At 47.0% G+C, this 20,111-nt stretch overlaps 1 long non-coding RNA gene across 9 annotated transcripts; it reads left to right on the top strand.

Moving 5' to 3' along the window:
- The first annotated feature begins 242 nt into the window (after positions 1-242).
- LOC103549922 (uncharacterized) lies at positions 243-19,212 on the top strand. 9 transcript variants are annotated; one of them, XR_011536603.1, is made up of 8 exons: positions 260-398; positions 13,319-13,418; positions 13,961-14,167; positions 14,736-14,792; positions 15,145-15,261; positions 15,579-15,670; positions 18,610-18,672; positions 18,983-19,212. It is a non-coding gene; the product is annotated as an uncharacterized lncRNA (long non-coding RNA). The 9 variants fall into 9 exon arrangements; XR_011536607.1 differs by having other exon boundaries at positions 261-398; positions 13,964-14,167; XR_011536606.1 differs by lacking the exon at positions 260-398 and adding an exon at positions 12,718-13,076 and having other exon boundaries at positions 13,964-14,167.
- Positions 19,213-20,111: the final 899 nt, after the last annotated feature.

Here is a 20,111-nt window from a genome sequence, read left to right as displayed (position 1 = left end):
AATGATTAGATCTGACTTCACAAGGGGGGTCTGATCTTAGCAAAAGCCAAGTTTTCGCAAATCCTTCCTTTTGGAGATTGCAATGTTTAAAAGTAAATTTCCTCCTACCACTGAAACTCGCAGGTGGAAATAGCCCTTGGAAGAATGGAAACCCATTTCCCTCTGCAGCAATCCAGTCTGCCTCCCAAAGCTCAGAAATGTGCTGTGCTCAGCATTTCTGTGCTGATGCAGCATCCATGGTCAAAAAGGCGGGCGCTGCAGCAGCCGCAGCAGCAGTGGCTCTAGGGGGTGGAAATCAGATTGCACCATTTCTACCTCATTTGGCAGCAGAAGCACCGAGACACAAGGAAGATGAGGTTCAAGTCCAGAGGCAGCTGGGCTATGTCACTCTAAAGGTGGTGAGTAAAATGGCTATTCAATGGGGCATTAGGTTTTTGTGCTAAGTGAAGATTCTGGGTGTAAAATGGTGTGTGTGTGTGTGTGTGTGTGTGTGTGTGTCTGTGTGTGTCTGTGTCAGTGTATGTGATTGTACACACGGATGGGCACTCATTTTCACTGAGCAGCAATACTTGGAAAACTGTGAGTGGAAGAAATAAATAGAATGTAGTATTGTCGAGCTGGAGGGGTTCAGAGAAATCATGCATTCCAAGCCCCTTGTTTCAAAGAAGAGGATCTGAGGTTCAGAGAAGTGATTACAGAGCTAATAAGTGGTCAGGTCTAGAACCCAGTGCAGAATTCTTCCCATTGCTCTATGTGGGTACAAGATGCCTGCCTCTATGCCAAGTGACCTAATCCCTGGGAATAGACTGCAGTCACAGCACTAGTGTCGCTGAGGCACTTCTCGATGTTTCCAGTAAACATAGGAAGCCATTTCTGACTAACTGCAACCTAGGGTGCAGCAGAAAAACAGCAGCACATGTTTGCTATAAATTGCCCAAGTCCTAACGGCTACCTCCTCCCCCGAGGTTATCCTTTGGATCACCCTGGAGCTATACAGCATCAGCAAATTTTCCCATCAGGGTCAAGCGGGTTGTTGATAGGACTGGAGAGGATGCTTCATCAATAATATCCCCCTTTGCTTGGAACAAATCTTTGCTGAATGCCATCCATCTGCCAGGCACTGTGCAAGACTCCATCACATTTTTTACTACACTTAAATTCTCACCACAGCTTCATGAGGTATTGTTATCCATACCCCACAGGTAAAACTGAGGCTGAGTGAGGTTAAAATGTGCAGGCTATTTTGAGTCTTTTAAAAATTTCTAGTTGTTCCAAGAATCATGGTTTTAAAAAAGTTATTTTCTATGATCCTCCTTACCAGAATGACCATTGCCCCTGAAGTGGAAGGAAACGTTTTCTCTCTAACAAAAAGCAATTATCTGCAACATTCTGGATCAAGTGTGTAGTCAGAGCAGAGAAAATGACATTGAACATTTGCAAACTTTGACTTTAAACTAGACATTGCACGGGCCTTTCGGGTTTTCTCAGGTTTCTCTCCTATTTGGGGAGATTCTGGTTCAAGTTAAGATTGCACAACAAGCTTAGGAACCTAGGTTTTTTAGGATAGCTCTAACCCTGATGGTGTGGTCTGGAATAAGTCACTTTACTTCTCCAAGTCTCAGCCTTCTCATTGATAAACTGTCAGCCAAGACTATCCTCTCTTTGAGCACTGAAATGTTTCTGTATGTGTTCATTCATTCACGTATTCAAGCGTTTCTTGAGTTCCCAGGACGTGCCAGATGTAGTGCTGGTGGTGGAAGGAATTTTAGGGATAACCCCCTCCAGCCCCATACCTTTCAAGCCTTGCAAGGTTATTTGCCAACGTTAGAGTTCCAGTCAAACCCACAAGATGCTGTCCAGCATGCTTTCCATGAACTATGCACACCTTATCTCCAGGGCCCCTCCTGGCTCCAAATGATTTGAATTTTCTTTCTCCTTGTTCTCTTCTACTATAACACTTATTGAGTGTTAAAAACACTGTGTTGAAACACAGTGCCAGGCACCGTGCTAAGCAGTTTTCGTGTGTTACATCATTTAATCCAGACAATAATCCTGTTCAGTAGATAATATGATTAGCCTCGATTTATGGATGGAGAAACTGACAACTTGACCAAAATTGTACAGTTAAATAGTAGTGGGGGCAGAGTTTCTGTTTGGGAGGATGAGAAAGTTCTGGAAATGGATAGTGGTGATGGTTGCACAACATTATAAATGTACTTAATGTACACTGAATTGTACAATTTAAAATGATTAAAATGGTACATTTTGTGTCATGTATATTTTACCATGATGACATTGAAAAGTAGTGGGGAACTTAAACCTAGGCAGCATCCAGCTCCAAAGCCTTCCCCCCACCAACCACTTCTCATCCATCCCCACCACAGACAGGACCCGGAAAGGAACTTCTCTCCAACGGAGGGCTTAGAAAATTTTTCTATTTTTTAGTTTCTTAAGAAGCCACAAAATTATGCCCACACATCAGGAAAGTTCCTCTGTGTTGAAGGTCAGCAGTAGCCTATTCTGAGTTATGATCACATTCCCAAGGCTAGAAGAGTCAGAAATCACTTCCACCTTCCCTCCCCCATTTCTCTCCCAGCCCATGGGCTAAAGCTCTGACTACAAACTCGATTCAACTTCAAACACATTTAAATATCAGGTAGCTCCTTTGCACAAGTTCCCAGCTTACACGTTGTAGAGGAGTAGAGATGAGAAAGATAGAGTTCCTGCCTCAAAGAGTTTACAATCTAGCAAAAGGAGTAAATACACAAATAACTACAGAAGAAAAGTCACTCAATGGAAGCACTGAGCGCCTCTGCTAGATGTGAAGGCTACAGAGATGAACAAAGCACTGTTTTAGTCTGCTGCAAAGATGACACAGATGCCACGAGAAGGGCCCTCTGAGGAGAGAGACCAGATTCTGAAGAGAGGGAAAGGTATTTGCAGTGGAGGGAGATTTGTCTTCATCCTAGAACAGCCACAGACCTATTCCAGACGGCATTGGAGTCTAAATCTCGCCACCTGCCGCCCCTCGTTTTCTCTTATCATTGTTTTTTTCTTCTCTTTTCTTTAGGCTTACTCTGGTTTTCTTTTTTTAACTTCTTCCGTTGGATACTTAGATCATTAGTCTTTGATCTTTCTTCTTTACTATTATAAACATTTTAAAGCTATAAGTTCTCCTTCAAGTATTTCTGTGACTGCAAGACACAAAGTCTTTTATATGTAGTATTTTAATTAATTAATTAGTAATTTACAACATGATTTCTTCTTGGGTCAGTGAGTTGTTTAGGAATGCCTTTTTACCCCCAAATGTATGGGGAAAAGCAGATGGATTTTTTCCTTTGCTAATAATTCCTCACCGAATTATATTGTAGTCAAATAACAATCTGTATGACATCATATCATAGTATTTGCTCAGACTTCATTTGTGGGCTAGTCCATGATCAAGTTTTATAAATGTCTCACATATACTCAAAAAGAATGTAATTTTTCTAATTATTGACAAGAGGTTTCCAAGCTTCTCCATTGCAGTAATCTTGACAGTGTGCTGTTTAATTCTTCTATATCCGTTTCAATTGTTTTTAGCAATTACCAAGAGAGGTACCTTAAAATCTCTATCACTTCCAATTTGTCATTTTCTCACTACAATTGCTTCATTATTTGCTTTCACATTTTGAAGCTAAGTTTCTAGGAGCATACAAGTTTAGAATTGTTTTTCTACTTAATTGTTCTTTTTACATTGTTCATTATGTGGAGACCATCTTTATTATCGATAATGTCTTTTGTCTTCAAGACTATTTTATCTGACTTTAATAAACTACACCAGTTTTCCTTTTGGTTAGTATTTACCTGTTATTCCTTTTTCCATCCTTTTCCTTTCACCTTTTTGTTCTGTGTTTTTGATGCATCTCTTGTAAACAGCATATACCTAGATTTTATTTCCGGTCCAGCTATGTTTATTTCCTTCAAGCTCTATTATGCAATTAAAGGAAAATTTATATCTTACCTAAAAATTTTAGGTATTAATTTCCAGGAGATTTTCAGGTTTCTTATTGCCAGAAATGAAGGGTCTAGGACCCTACTATTTAAGAAGATGTCTAAGGATGCTTTTTTGCAATGTCTCCCTTAGGGTGTTAAAAATTGGCCCTCTCTCTTACTCAGTCTGTGCTGTCCCATCCCATCAAACAAATCCTAAATTTCATCTTGTCTCTCCCAGACATCCCCAAAGAACTTCACATGCACAGCTAAAGTCTTCAGTATGTCCTCTTGTTTCTGCTAGTAGATTGTACAAGAAAGGAAATAGTGATAAAGTAGACACTGTAGGTTGTCACTTCCTTGAAAACAGACCTCAATTGTAAGGCTAAGGTCTTCAAAAGAAAGGGAATTGCTTAGACCCCTGGAAAACATAGTTGCCATCGGCCTCCTCTGTGAAACCATTGCCATGAGGCATTGGAGAACTTCTCTAACTGTTGTCAAGAACAAAGCCAATTACATTAAGAGTCTTTCTCCTTTTTTTTGGAGGTAAAAAAAGTGTCTTTAGCTAATATTTGTTCAGCACTTACTATGACAAGGCACTGTGTTGTGTTTTGTTTGTTTGTTTTGAGGAAGATTAGCCCTGAGCTAACTGCTCCCAATCCTCCTCTTTTTTGCTGAGGAAGACTGGCCCTGAGCTAACATCCATGCCCATCTTCCTCTGCTTTATATGTGGGTTGCCTACCACAGCATGGTGTGCCAAGCAGTGCCATGTCCGCACCCGGGATCTGAACCGGCGAACCCCAGCCGCCGAGAGGCGGAACGTGTGAACTTAACCACTGCGCCACCGGCTGGCCCCTGTGTTGTGTTTTTTATGCACTGTGTCACTTTATCCTGACAACAACTCTCTGAAGTAGGTATAACTATTCTCCTTCTAAAAGAGAACCCCAAAATCTTGGGGTTCTGTCAGAGCAGTGATCAGGCCCAGTGAGAAAGCGAGTCAATGGACTCTATATGATCCCCAAACAGAGAATTCTCCTCGTCTCATCAGGACCCGCCTTGGTTTCCTGCACTATTGTGCAGCCCTTTCATCTTTGATTTCTAGCCATTTAATAACTACGTGGCCTTGGGCAAGGTGCTTCCGGCCTCTGGGCCTCAATTTCCCCATCCTCCAGCTCTAAGATTCTCTCCCATCTCTGAATATGCTTCTCACAATGGAGTCAAGACTGCCTGTCACCTGGGCGAGACAATGTTCCCCACCTGCTGGACCTCTGTTTCTGTGGAAGCTTCTAGAACCCTCAGGATTCAAAAACTTTCCCCCAGCATTCAGGAAGAGTTGGTAGCTGCATTTCTCCCTGTTTCACAATGTGCTGTTTTTACAATGCTCATTCAGTCAGATTGTGGGTCAACTATGGGACAGCTCATGAAATAGTCCTTCCCCAGCCTCCCCTTCTGCTCAGACTGGGGCTAACCATGGACACGCAGCGTGTGGCATTGCATTTCACCTTCCCACCTCCCTTGCCCCCTCTTCTTCTGGGGCAGGAAGGAGATGACAGGAGCAGGGGTCATCCCTGGCCCAACCCTTTAGAGAGAAGGCAGAAAGAGAGAGAAGTACAAAACTTCTCTCAGGGTTTTCTCTCAGTAAACAATAACCCTGTGATGTCAGCATTATCATCATCCCCATATTGAGTCCTCAAAGTCACCAAGTAGGTGGGTGATGGACCTAGTATGTGATCTCACGTCTGTCTCAGCTCCAAGACCCATGCTTATTCTCCTACAGAGTCCACCCTCTACGGTAGAAGAGGACAAAGACCCATGCAAAACCAGCACAATTTCAGAAGTGCCAGGAGACCATTTTCTGTCTCCCCCAAACAGCCATCCCTCACCACCTTAGGGGTTCCCAAAATGCTATTAATTGATGTTGCAGCCTTTCAAAACTTCCGTTGAGAATAAACATAATAAGGTGCCGGTTACTGAGGTGAGATCTTGTCCTGCAAACATCAGGAAGGAGCCTCGTGAGTGGGGAACAGGGAACAGAACAAAGAAAGGCTGGAGCTCTGGGTAAATGGAAAGAATCCCTACACCCTCCACTTACCAGAAAGAGAGAGGGAGGCTCAGAGGGAGAAGTGACGCGGCCAGGTCATTGTTTGTGGCAAACCAGGAACTAGAACCGAGGCTACTCCCAGACCAGTAGCCCACACCACACGGCATTTTGCCAGCATGCTGGCTCCTTTATTATATGGTAACTCTTGGTAATATTGTAGTTGTTACATAAGACTAGTAAGAAATTTAGAATGAAATGCCATCTTTTCCTGTCTTAGGGCAGCTCAATAATTTAAAAATATAAATTAAACTGAGAAATAAATCCCATAAAAACGAAATCCCTCTCATTTCTCTTTTACTCCCTCCTGCCTTTTCTATCACTTGCTTCAGTCCACTGTTTCCTTTCATGTTGTTTTGATAGCTGCTCATGGTATCTGATCATGCACCAAAAACAGGGAACACCTCAGCCACGCAGGGGTCCTCCTTCAAGCAGGAGCTCGTCCAGAACCAAATGGAAGTATGTTCACCTTGATTTACAGTCCTCCAGCAGCAGAATTTCCCCGGGCACTCTGCCCCCAAAGGAGCCCCTGAGTCCTTCTCTATTTTCCAGCTCCCTCCACCACCCCACCCCAGGTGACAAAACGCTGTGACTGTTAAGAGCTGTTTAAATGCGGAATGTTATTATCACTATATATCATCCAGATCGGCTTTCTAGGTTGTACTAAGATGTCAGAATGATGCAAGCGAACATTTTTATTATTTAGGATACAGTATACTAAGTTTATGTTGATTACTCTAAGTATCATCTTTGAAAGATAACTAGCATTAAAGTGTTGATAATGTTCCACTTTTGCAATCATATTTGCATAGCGTACAACAGAGTTTAGCAGGAAAAATTATCTTAAGTGGTGTTTCTCATCTGCTCTGTCAGTCTCACACGGCTTGCTTCAACTTGGTACATGAGGCAGGACAAATGCTTACAATTTTTTTTATATCAGCTTTACATTATATAATGTTATTCTTGTTCCTTCTGGTAAGCCTGCAGCATGGAGTTGTAACGGAAAAAGCAGAGTCTTTGGGGCCAGTCATAACTGGATTCCAATTCCAGCTTATGCACTTGAGAAAGTCATTTAACTGCTTGGGGAAGCCGTCACCTCTTCTGTAAAATGGAGTTAGCGAGGCTGTGAGATTGTAAATAATATAGGAAAAATATCTAAACTGCACTGTGCCTGGCACGTATCTGGCTGGCATGCAGGGGCCCCCTTTGTTTTGCATACAGTGTTCTTAAATGCTGTTTACAGCATTTTGAAATTAAAGATTAAAAGTAAGCTGTCATTCCCCGCACCGTAGTTCTCGCTGACGATTCTTTGGCCTCCCAGTAGAGTTATATATGCAGATAATCTGTTTGATGCTGCTCAACACAGAAGGGACACTGATATTATTGTATGAACAATAGTTGAATGTCTCCTGAGTGTCGGCTACTGGGAAATAAATATTCTAGATTTCATCTATTCATTCATTCATTACAAACAAACTATCCTCCAAACGACCCCCTCGCTCTTCCTTTTTCCTTTTCCTTTTTTTTTTTTTTACACTCCCTCAGGCCTGCTACAGTCTTTCGCCCAATTGGATGCTATTTTTCATTTTCATCTTGTCACCACCTAATGTCCAAATTTATTTAAATCATCCTCAGACACAATCCTACAAGATATGAATCACATTTGGGTTTTTTTTTTTCCTCTGACTTGTCAGCTGTCTCGTTTAAGATTGACAAGATTTCCATTTTAGTAATTTCTACTAATTCTGCTTCAAATCCGTAAGTTAATGAACACACCAATCGGCACCTCATTATTAGTCAGGACCATTTTTTTCTAGTGTAATGCACTGATTTCATAATTTTTAGTACATGTTAGCTGCCTCTAAATGAAACTCAAAGAAAACCTTGTCCAGTTTGCATTAAAACAGTGTCTGGCATATGAACACGAGCATCATATCCTCTCTGTGGTCTCTTCCTTTATGCATATGAACACTTCGTTCGCATGCTCCCAACAGACTCTTAAATATAAACAAGGCTTTTCCCTTTATAAAGGTATGTTGAATTGTATATCTCCGCATAAAGATGAAAGGAAAAACGGATAGCTTGCCTGCACCAAAAAACAGTACAAGTTCTCCAATGCAAACACAATTTGACACATGCTAAAAATTGCCTGAAGCACTGGCGAGTTATGGATCTTCTCCCTGGGGCAGATAATTCATTAGGAAATAGCCTCATGCCCTATGTAGCAATAGAACAAAAATATTTACTTGTGGTAATATCAGATGATAAGGGTAACAGGGTTTCTTTCTCAACAAGGTGGGGGCGGGGGGGGAGGGGGGAGAACCCTGCAGTAGATGCCCATCATAAGCATTGCAAACGAATCATTAGTCTTCATCCTGCAATCTAGGTCATGATGGAGCTAAAGGGGAGGGCTTTTAAATCTGCTACAAGGCTCAAGTGGGATCTGCTTATGTGGAGGCACCAGAGGCAGACTGCTACATTGTGGTGAGGCATTCTCAGGGGGATGGAAAAATGCTTTCACCTCATATAGAGACCTTTTCCTGACCCAGAGAGTAATCAAGAATAAAGAGAGTTATACCTTCAGATGAAAGCCATTTAAACACACACACACTACTTTTCCCTAAGCTCTCTGTGCTCAACTTTTCAGGTCCTGCACAGCATCTGCCAGGTAGATTTTAAAAGAGAGACAATGTCTTCCAGACTCAGGAACATGTAGATTTTTTTTTTAAACAATAGAATCATACACTATTTGCGTTGAAAGGAAGTTTACAAATCATCTACTCCAAGCACCTCATGTTGAAGAAGAGGATGCAAAACAAGGAGAGTGACTTACTTGCCCAAGGTCATACAAGTCACCTGCATCATGCCACAGTTTAATTTTCTTTTTTTTTCCCAAAGATTCTTTTTTTGTACAATATGAATAATTTATTAACTAATGGAGAAACAAAACAAATTGACTTGGTAACTGCCACCTGATATACTAGATATGTGTCGGAGACTCTTGCCATGTGCCTCCTTCTCCAGAACAGTTATGAAAGGATGCTGTTTGCCAGCCCTCTGTCTTGAGGGTCCTTCCTCAAAACCCCTGGCTGTAGCTTTAATGTGATTATTTTCCAGGCCTGTTGAGGCACTTAATTCACGTGGCCAAAGGCTCTGAAACTTTTGTGTGGCTCTTGCCCTACCCCTCCGGGGCCACAAGGGGCTGGCACAGGAGGCGTGTTTTCCTAAATATGTTCTGAAATACCGCTAAAACTAGAGAAATTTAAATAGAAAAACTTGAATTTCACAAAATCAAATCCAAGCTACACATTAAATGTACTGGCTAGGGTTTAGTTGGCTATTTCTTTTACTTACCAAAATCCTAAAAAACACTCGAAGTTTAAATGTACCAGAAAAATACACAGGCAAGAGGTGAAGAGAGCTGGTTTTGTTCTTAACTTTAGCACTACATTTGCTACAAACCAGCCACATGGCATCCAGAAGCAAGTTTCCCTTCTCTCTGGGCCTTGCTTTCCTCTTCTACGCAAACAGGAAGGAAACGAAAGGATCCTGGAATTCCATCATTAGTTATGCCATTCAAATAATATCTACACAATTGTTTTGTTTATTTTTTTGAAAGCCACAGTAACTGCAGAATTATTTGTAGCTATTTCCAAGGATGTGAACTGACACTAAAGGAACACTTCCGTGTCTGCTCAATCTATGCAAAGCTTTCAAATCAGGTCGTTTCACTATTGAGATAATTCTCCAAGACAATGTCGACTGACTTTGGACTAAGCTTATGAATCTAACCTTTTAACCAGTATTTTTCCCCCATTTAACTTTCCAGATTGATTTAAGGGGTTTTTTTGCCTCCTCCTTATTTTAAAATATTTGTTAAGGGCTGAAGAGAACTAGGAGTAGACAGTAGGCAGTATTCACAGGCACACGTAGATTCGTGAGAACAAGCCTCATTCTTATCTAGCCTGAACACCTCAGGAGGAGCAAAGTTTTGTATTCAGCTTCTCCAGCCACCAAAACTTGAAGGTTATAGAATATTCTATTTCAGGACACCTTTAAAAACGAGGAGCCAGTGTAAAAGTACTGCAGAGTGTTATTTTGATTTCTGCCACAGAATGAATCACTCCTGAATGCAAACACCAGCAAAGAATGCGTTAGAGGATCCTCCGCCATCATATTAAAAATTAAATCCGGCTGCATTTCATAATGGGCTTTCCTTTTGAAAGCACGGTTTCATCTTCTCACCATGGAAATTTCGCTCTGATGGCTGTTCTTTATGGTTAACACTGAGGCATCGGCTGAGGTCAGAACCCTGCTTCTCTGAACAGGGAACCACAAATGTCACCGACACATGGTACGCTTGGCAAATAATATATTTCTTTCCAATCTCCTGTGTCTTCAGTTTGCCTAACGTCATGCTTGTGGTAAGCTGACGAGAGTTTATTTCTCGGGTCTTCTCTCCTTCCTTTGGTGGGACCAGCGGGAGGCATGCAATTTACAATGAATTCAAAAGTGCACCTCTTTTGATTTTTGTTGCTGTCTTTATTTTAACCTCCAAGAAGCGAGAGATTTAACTCAGTCTTCACCCCAGGCTAAGCTAATACTTAGGTCATGTCTGAGCTCTCTGGGGAACCCCCGCTTTATACCATCCGAGGGGCAATGGTGTCTTTTCACGTGGAGCAGCACAGCTGTCCAGCCATATGGGCCCCAAACAGCCCAGTCAATCGGATTTGGGGAGGTTTTACAATGTAATTTCTTAACGTGTTAGTATATGGGGCGAGTTTGATCAGGAGTATAGACAGCTCTTAAGCCCAAGGGTTTAGGTTTTAAGAAGCCATCACAAATGCCCCAGCATCTGATCAGACTGGTTAAAAACAGATATGAAATCTGTGACTGGGGGAGGGGAAAGGACTCCTGAACCCCTCGTTGGAGAAAGCCCCAAGGGTAAGCTCTAACTATTAATTCAGCATCAGCTGGTTTTCCCCCCTTTTCTTTTTTAACCCGGGGCTCATCATTTGAGGCGTTCCCACTCAGGCCTGCAGAGCCTGTTACAAAACCATCTCTCTGCTCCCCTCCCCCCATGCCGCAAGATGAGAGAGCAAATATCCTGCAATGCAGCAACAGCGCAGGAGGCCCGCATTGAAACCGTCCTCAAGCTAAACAAAACCAGGCCTTTAAGGAAAAGCACGGAAAGGACAGCAGCGGTATGTCTTGCTGCCCTTCAGTCAAGACAACCTGGAACTCAAGTCGCAGCCCCAACCCTCCACGTAAAGGCGTTCAGAAACCGTCTGCTCAAGGAATTCTTAGCGAAGGGAAAATAAATAGTCCTGAATCTAAAACCCTCATCAAAATGGTGGAAGCCTTGAGCCTAGCTATCGCCAATATAGTTTTTTCCACCAGAAAAGTATTTTAGTTTGAAGGGAACATTATCAGGATGGTAAGTTTCCTCCTGAAAGATATCCCAGATGATGGCTTTTTTCAACTAACTACGGTCTTCAGACATTAAAAATCTACTGCAGGATGGTTTATATTCTTTTCTTCTCCTCTGTCGCTCTCTCTCTCCCTGCCTCTCAATTTAAATCGCTTCTTAGAATTTACAAAAACTGCTTATTTTTAAGCTTCTCGTGGTACGTTGTTGGAGGCAAAAAGCCAGTGCTATGAGGTTTTGAGATTGCTATTCTTCTCTTTTGGGGGCAAACACGCAATAATTGACAAGAACCTAAATGGCCTTGAAGCGAACAGGGTAGCGCCAGGTCACCATTCGCTGGGCCCATTCCCGCTCGGTGGGCGCGCATCTGCCGCGACCCCCGCAGGACCACTCTCGGCCGCCGCGCGCGGGCCATCTGATTTGAGGAGCTGCTTTTAGCTGTCAGGGACTTGTTATTCCTATCCATCTCTCGTTGTTCTGAATCCAGCGCTGCCCAAGAAACACTTAGGTTTTTTCTTAAGTCATCAAAGAAGACAAGCCTGAGTAGGGGAAGCAGATGGGCCCTGCGTGTGCGGAAATGGCCGGGGTTGGGTTGACTCTGGCGGCTGCTGAACCGACTCTTCGGAAAGACCGAAGATTTCTCATTGCTAGTGGGGTTTGTTGGGGGTCGGGGAGGGAGGGCGTCTTTGGGTTTTGTTCTTATGGGCAGATTCATTCTGAGTCCTTCCTTAAGGCCAAGCTAACCCCATGCTCCCGGAAAAACACACATCACGGCCACAACCACCACAACAAAAGGCGCCTCCCCGAAGTGAGTCTAAACGTACGCGGGACGGGTGGCGGCCGGACGTGGAGGCGCACTTTCGTGCCTCTCTAATCTCGGGTGTCCATCTGGCCCCGGCGGGCGCGGGCGGCGGGAGGGCGCCGGGGGCTGGGAGGGGGGAGCCGGGAGGGGAGCGCGCACGTATCCAGAGGCCCGGGCACGCGCGCCCGCTCTCCTTCACGTTCACCTTGACTGCAGGGGGCCGGGGGATGGGACTACCATCACCCCCGCCACCAACCCTTCTCCCCACCCCCCGCCGCTGTCCTGCCCAGACGCCAGCTTGGGGCTGTGGGGGAGAGGGGGAGGTGCAAAGGCGCCCGGGTCGCCGCAGCGACCGGACAGCCGCACGCTCTCCGCAGTGATGTCAACCGCATCCTCCGCAGCCCCTCAACCACCCCCACCCCGGGCCTTGTCCGCGCCGCGGCCCGCAGAAACCCTAGTCCGGCGCCTCGGGCCTGGGGACGAGAAGATGAGGGCGTGCCGATGCGCCGAGCCCCCCGCTCCATCTGCAGAAGCGGCAGAGAGAGGGAGTGGACGAAGCGCGGTGCCGCGGCCGCTGGGGCCGAGGAAGGCGAAGGGGGCGGTGGACTCAGGTGTAGGTTCGATGCCTCGGGTCGCTGAGGGGAGTCTGCCCTGGACTGTACAGCCGAGGTCACGTTAAGGGAGCTGAGGGCACGGCCCACTGCAGATGCCGCGCGTGTGGGCACGGCAAAAGCGGCCCCTTCTCCCAGGATAGAAACGGATCAACGGAAGCGCGTGTGAGTGTGGGGGTGCGAATCGCCACCTCCAGCCTTGGCTTTCCCGCTCTTCCGAGCGCTCCCACTTCTCACTTTCCCCAAATCCGCATTTTCCTTGGCACAGCTCTCCCCGAGCAAGAAGGAGAGGGAGGTACCCGGGGGCAGTGAGAATGACGTGTGCTGGTGCAGAGAGGGCGTGGGGGGCTGCGGGCCAGGCGCTGTGGACCGGCTCCTAATCCTCTTGTTTTCGGTACTGTCAGCAGATGTGGCTTCTTTTAGCTGAATAATCCGTTAAAAGAATAATAATTTTTAAAAAGGAGATCGACCTCACCCAAAGAGGACGGCGAACGGGATTAGGGCTTGGTAAGGATAAATTAAAAGGCTCCAAATTCTCTCTGTCCCTCTCTGCCTTCCTCTCTACCCTCCCCCCTCCCTCCTGCTCCCTCCCCTCCCCCACTTCTTCCCCATCCCCTGCAATCCGCACTCGACGCGAGTTCACGCGGAGGGCTGGATTTCCAGGCTGAACCGCAACTTGCGCTGCGCGTTATTATTATTCATCTGAGGGTGCTGCCGCCACAACCTTTGCCTCCTGCGCTCCTCTCCTTCCCCCCGGCCGCCGCCGCCAGCAGTGCAGTCCCTCCTGCACGCATGCTCTGGTTCACCAAAGGGAGATTCTGAATTTTTTATCACGCTCATGATCATCATCATGATGCTCCTTATCATGGTTACCATTTCCTCCTGCCAGGTGGAGCGACCACCAGCGCCTTCTCGCCGCCCGCCCCTTCCTCAGCGAAGGAAGCAATTCGGGCCCAGGCGGCCGCTCCCTGGATGCGGACTTCCTTTGCCTCTGCGCAGCCCTCCCTCATTCATCCGCGTGTATATTATCTTGATCCCTTTTATTCCAGTAGATCTACTGCCTTTCGTTGGGCTGGCTGAAACGCTGCGGACTGAGACCAGTCTCTTCAAAAGGAAGAACATAAAGAGGAAGACCTTGAGTGGACCCCCGGACAAAGCACTTTGGGCTCGGCGAGAAGGGACGCGCGGGAGCGCTGGCTCGGAAACAGTGATCTCCGGTGCCCAAGGGCGCCCGCCCGGCGCACGGACCTCTGAGGGTATTCGGGCTGAATTTGATTTATCCTTTTGGTGTGCATGAACAGTGTCATTGTTGGGGAGGGCCTGGGTTTGTTGGAGGTTTTTTGGGAAAGGGAGCTGAACTGTGGGAGATCGGATAGACTTAACTTGGCTTTCCTGCTCCCCGACTCACTTTCTGGAGATCCGGGTGTTGGAGCGGAGACGGGGCAGCAGAAGGCTTAGAAAAGAGTAGAAGCCGGAGACGTCGCCAGGAGGGCTCAGGGAATAGTGGGGCGAGGGAGAGGTGAGTGGGGACGCACCAGCTGGAGGAAGACTGCGAAAAGAAGGAGTTTTTTTTAAATCCTCCCTTCTGGTTCACAGGATGAGTTTTGCTGGGGATGAAAATGCGGGTGTCTATCGATAGGAGCTCTGAGAAACTGATAAAAATTGATATGTCCGTGTACACACATAAGGAGGCGTCTGGATTTGTGTGTAAACAGAGTGGAGAGATGGAGGAGGGCATGGCGGGAGGGGGCTTAAATAATGTCTTGTTATCCCTTTGGCTTTGGGGACTCTCATCCTCTCGCTCTCTCCCTTTTTTTGACCCAGGGATCCAGCCGCATTAGACACGAGTGACCTTTTAAATCTACGCCCACTCTTTACCTGGTAAAGCCCGTTGACAGTTTGGGGTGGGGTAGGGTGGGGTGGGGAGAGTGGTAGGGGTGTTTCGAAGACATATATTCTCTCTCTCCCTCTCTCCCCTTCACCCCCCTCCCCTCCCCTCTGTCTCCTCCTCCCTCGCTCTCCCCCCTTCACTCTTTCTCTTCCTCCCTCCCACCTCCCTCGCTCCCTCCCTCCCTGCTGCATTTTGCATGAGCTATCTAGGTCATTAGCATTTTAGCGTATGCAAGACTTGACAAAGCTGATGAGGGGCCAGATGGGCCTCGCTCTTATGAGTTTTTTTTCCTTTTTTTTTTTTTTCCTTTTCCTTTTTCCCCTCCACCACTTGGGACCTGAGCGAGAGGACTGCAGCAGGCGAGTTCCGGAAGGCTGACTGCCCAGATCCCGGCCCCGGCCCGCGGCAGCGGCCCCCGCGGCACGCCCGGCCGGGCTGCGCCTGGACTCCGTGAGCAAGGTAAAGGCGGCGGCGGCTCGCCCTGCCCTGGCAGCCGCTGCCGAGCCCCTGCTGCCCTCCTCGTTGCTTGCCCTCGTCTTCCTCCTCCTGGCCCCCCTCAGTTTCCTGGGCAAAGCGGAGGGCGAAATGGGTGGGTAGGGTTTGCTGCGTCGGGGCGAGGTGGGGTTGGTGTTGTTTTCTTCATTGTCTGGAGCTGCAGGGGAGGCGAGGCGCGGGGAAGGGGCGAGGGGAGTCGGGGTAATTAACACGGGGGAGGCATCTCTCCATCTCCCTCTTCCACCCACACCCTCCAACCCTCCACCCCCTCCGCTTTGCAGGAAAAAGCCTGGATCCGAAAGGATGGGGGAGAACAAAGAGCCTTTGGAAGACGTCGCTGTTATCTCATTGTCTGTGTGATTGGGGAGCTGCGGTAGGGAGGATGCTGTGGTCCTTTTCTCCCTGCACTCCCCTCCCCCATCCCTCTCCCCGCTGTCAGGACGCACGCACACGCGCCGCTTTTTACTTATTTTTCCTTGTTTTCTCATTCCATCTTCTTCCTATCTTCTACCTTTCCTTCCTTCCTCCTTTCCTTCCTCAGGAGAAAGGCCTCTCTCTCCGTGTTCACAGCGGACCTTGATTTAAATGTCCATACAATTAAGGCACGCGGTGAATGCCAAGAATGGGGCTGGCTGAGCACCGTCGGTCCGCGAGGGCCCGCCAAGGAACGAGCCACAGAGCCGAGGCGCCCTCCGCAGAGCTCAGCGCTGCGGCTTCGGGCGGGAGGGGTCACCGGCTCCCTCCGGCTGGGCTGCCCCGAACCGGAGCCCTTGGGGTGGGAAGGTGTGTGGCTTGTGCCAGACAGGGGCTTAGAGATGCAAACAGTCTCTGAGAGAGAAACAGAGGCTGATTCTATGACAGAAACGCAGATCTGTGCGAGCACAGATGCGGTGGGAGGGGGCTTGCCTGTGAGCGCATTGCGGAAGGCTTGTGTGCCGAGTTTTCTCTGGGCTCTGGGTGCATTGTGTGCGGGTCGACACCTTCCTCCGTGGCTGTGTTTTTGTTCCGGGCTTAGCTTTTGGTTTGCCCTTTAAAAAAAATAATCTGGCATCCAGAAGACTGGCAGACTGTGCCAGAGTTGAACTGCGGATATATTGTGTTTGCTTGAGGTTTGGGGGGAGGGGTATAGCCAGTGGAAAAGGAGGAGGGAGGTGTTTGCCACGCTTTGCTGTAGAGCTTTGGGCACCTGACAAGCTTAAGGAAGTCACTGGGATATCTAGGGAAGAAGAAACAAACTCAGAATGGTCCACCAGCTCCATCAGGGCTGAAAGCCTGGCCAGGGCCCTCAGGAGCCTCTGGCTTCCTCTTGCGCTATAACTGCAGTTTCAGGCAGAGATCCAGGACATATAGGGGAAAGGAGAGGCGCAATAACCTACATGTACCCAAGGGGGGGGGGGGGAGTATGCATTCCTTTAAAATCTGAACAGAAGGAAAAATAGACCGTGTACAAGTGGGGGTCTGAGGAGAGACTGTTTTGAAAGAGAATGTCAGGGAATGGAAAGAGTTAACTCTCTCATCCTGAAGGATCTGCTTCCCAAATTGGGCCTTCCTCCCCAGCCCTAGACCTAGAGCAGCTGCTGGTCCTAGAGAGCCCCCTCGCTCTGCACAGTGACAGCCCCATCCCATCTCCAGCTCTGTATTAACCCCCAAGCTGCAGTGGGCGGTGGCAAGACTTAAACTCATTAATTTACAGGTGGAGAAAATGGAGGAGGGGCAGGTCTCTGCAGAGAAAGGAGGCCAAGAGCTGGAGCTTCCTACCCAGAAAGCCTGCAGCATCCCTTTTCCCACCCTTGGCAGAGGCCTGTCTTTGCAAGGCCAAGGCCATAAGGGATGCTCAGGATTTGAGTTTGATTCCTGACACACTAACCAAGGCCTAAGAGAGTCTCAGTTGAGGCTGACTGAGGAGCTCTCTCCTCTCCAAAGCCTCAGTCTGGCCCACTAAATAAATTAGTATGCAAGGATACATGGATCCTAGCCTTTATGCCTCCCAGATATTTATTGAGTACCTACTGTGTACCAATCATTCTATAATTATTGTCTCTTGGGTTCTTCCTTAGCCCTCCTACAGGAGTGTCTGGAGTCAAGCCAGGTTAAGTGTGCCATACCCCATCTAGACACTCCCAGAACCTTCTCTGGGTCTGCAGAAATGTGCCATAACCTGCTCACCCCTGCAGAGAGAAAGGCTGCAGTTCACATCCTGCAAACTGCAGGTGTGGTGTGCTCCCAGAAGGCAAGCCCGGCTATAGGCCAGAAGAGACAGCAGCTTCACTGGCCCCTGTACCTCAGCCAGGGTCATCCTAAGAGGCACTTGCAGCCACTGCCTTCAAAATAGACCTCTCTCCCAAGGATGCTTTCTTGCCTTTCCCCCTCCCTCCTCGCTGGGAAGGCTGCTCTGACAGTTCTTTAGGGCCTGGTTTCAGCCTCTGAGGACCAACCCTTTGCCCCACAGTTGTCCACATCAGTGAGCCTCATCTCCGTAATTGCTTCCCCGTAATTTCATCAGACATGGCTGTACCTTTTGCTGATGTGCCTGCCCACCAATACAATCTCCAAGGAATGCCCCTTTTAGGTAGAAAGCTAACACGCGTCTCCCTGGGAGCTTAAACCGCAGGCACCATGGACAAGGCCTGCCAGGTTCCTGCTGCCGATAATCTATGCTGGGAGGGGCGTATTTTTATTTTATTACTCATGCAAACACTTGTTCCAGAAAGCTTTACTGTGTGGGGGAGTGCCCTGGGGTTGCTGGGTCTGTGTGTATCGGGGTGGGGATTTTTCTGTGTTCACCAGGTCTCATTATGAAATGTGTTTTTATGTGGGGTATTAATGGCCAAAAATGGCAGAGAAGAATGCACCACTCTGCCCCCTGTGTAATTTCAAGGCCCCTTTTGTGTTCACCAAATAGAGGTATCAGAGTGAAGGTCAGTCCTAGCTTCTTCGCTTCCCCTATATTCGGGCCTGTTTATGTCCAACAATATTTATGTAAGAAACCTGAAGATTTCTGCTCTTTCAAGGCATTTCTTTAACTCTCAACATCATCTTCTCCCCTACCTGTCTATTTGAGCCCCTCTAATTACATCCTGTGGCTTAAACGAAGGGGAAAATATGTGATTTTAAAAGTGTAGGACACGTTTGAGGCAGTTTGCTGACTGACTATGCTCAGGCCCCCTTCGGTTCACACAGGCCACCATCATTATGGTCCTCATGCTGATGGGAGCTCATATGTTTTCAAAAGGTTACTCTACCAGATACTTTAAGATGGATTTAGAAATGTATCTAAAGAAAGACTGGTAATATTCTTTTTTCCCCTGCCAGAGACGGCCCAGGCCCAGATCTCTGTTTAAGCGGAAAGAAATTGATCCTTTAACAAAGACAAAGGTAAACTCTCTATCACTTCTATCACCAAAGGGCTGGGGAGGAGAGACAGTTTTTGTGGACACAGGAGGAGCCTTAGCCAGAGAAATAAATATTTGGGGGGAGGGTAGTTTCTCAGCGGGCATATGCCCATATACACACAGATATACAGACATTTGCTCGCATAACCACATCCATTGCTAATATTTATAGGAAAGCATTTAACCGCATACACACAAAAATCCATCCATCTATACTGTCTGCACAGGGAAATAATTTTCCCTTTCCCTCTACTGAACTTACATAATACCCCCACCCCTTGTTCCAACCTTAGAATGGAGTCCTCTGGGGGCAGCTGCACAGCATTCTCCCTAGGACAGATGGAGCCTCCCCTCCACATCTACTCTGTGGGTGGTTTTAAAGCCCCATGAGTCAACACGGGCTGAGGTTTGTGCTGGTGCTGTGTGTGTTTGAGGCTTGCCTGGCTGATTCACGGTGATGCGTATGTCAATAATAACAATTATGAGAATTATGATACCTAATAAAGATTTTTTTTTCTTCCAAGTCCCACCTACAATTCTTTCATTTGGGTGTTTTTGCCAAGTCTTACTCAATTGGACTTCAGTTTTTAAAAAAACATATTTAATACTTAAGTGAATCTCCAGCAGAGACACAGGACAAGAGAAAGGACTTCAAATGGGATTCATTGCAGTCAATGTACTCTGCTCTGTGCCACCCTCTGCGGGTCTGTGGTGGCCTGGAGAGATCGGCACCAAATTTAGATGGCCTGGAAAAAAAGCAGGCCTTACTGAGAGCAAAGAATGTTCCAGGTCAGAAATGAAGGGTAGCAACTCTCAATAGGTTCACCTTTTCGTTTTCTTGTCTTCTCCCTTTTGTCTTAAAATGGAAATGTTACCCAAAAAATGAGGACCTGAGTCATGGCTGCATACGCCCCAAAAGTGAATCTCCAGGATCTCTAGGGGCTCTCCCTCTCAAAATTAAAGTGAGGGGAGGATCATTTTAAATTAAAATCCAATCTACTTATTTCCTAAACATATACGTATACTGAAACCCAGGACCTAGGAGGCAATATTTTCGCTGAAGTTCAATTTGCCACTTGCGGTAACGTTTTTAAGGCGGTTCTTCGCGGAGAGCCAAGAGTGTGCGGGTCCTGCCGGAGACGGGGTGCCCAGCTCGGCTTCGCCACCCACCGGGCCCTCCCTGTGACCAGCTTTCGCACACGCACGGGGCTCTTTTCTCTTTTTTCTCCGTATGCCCCTGAGACATCTAAATTGAGCTACATGAAAGTGAACAAGTGCTGGTTTCCTTTTTCTTTGCTTTTTCGCTCCCGTTTTCCCGGCTTTGATTTTTTTTCTTACCCGAATCAAGAAAGTTGGGCTCCCAAAGGCCTGGTCATCCTGCATTTCCCAAAGCTTCAGGCTGCCCCGAAGTGTGGGCGGAGT

The sequence above is a fragment of the Equus przewalskii genome, chromosome 2 (genome assembly GCF_037783145.1).
Source record: "Equus przewalskii isolate Varuska chromosome 2, EquPr2, whole genome shotgun sequence".
Lineage (NCBI taxonomy): Eukaryota > Metazoa > Chordata > Mammalia > Perissodactyla > Equidae > Equus > Equus przewalskii.
This window is presented reverse-complemented; position numbering and strand designations above follow the sequence as displayed.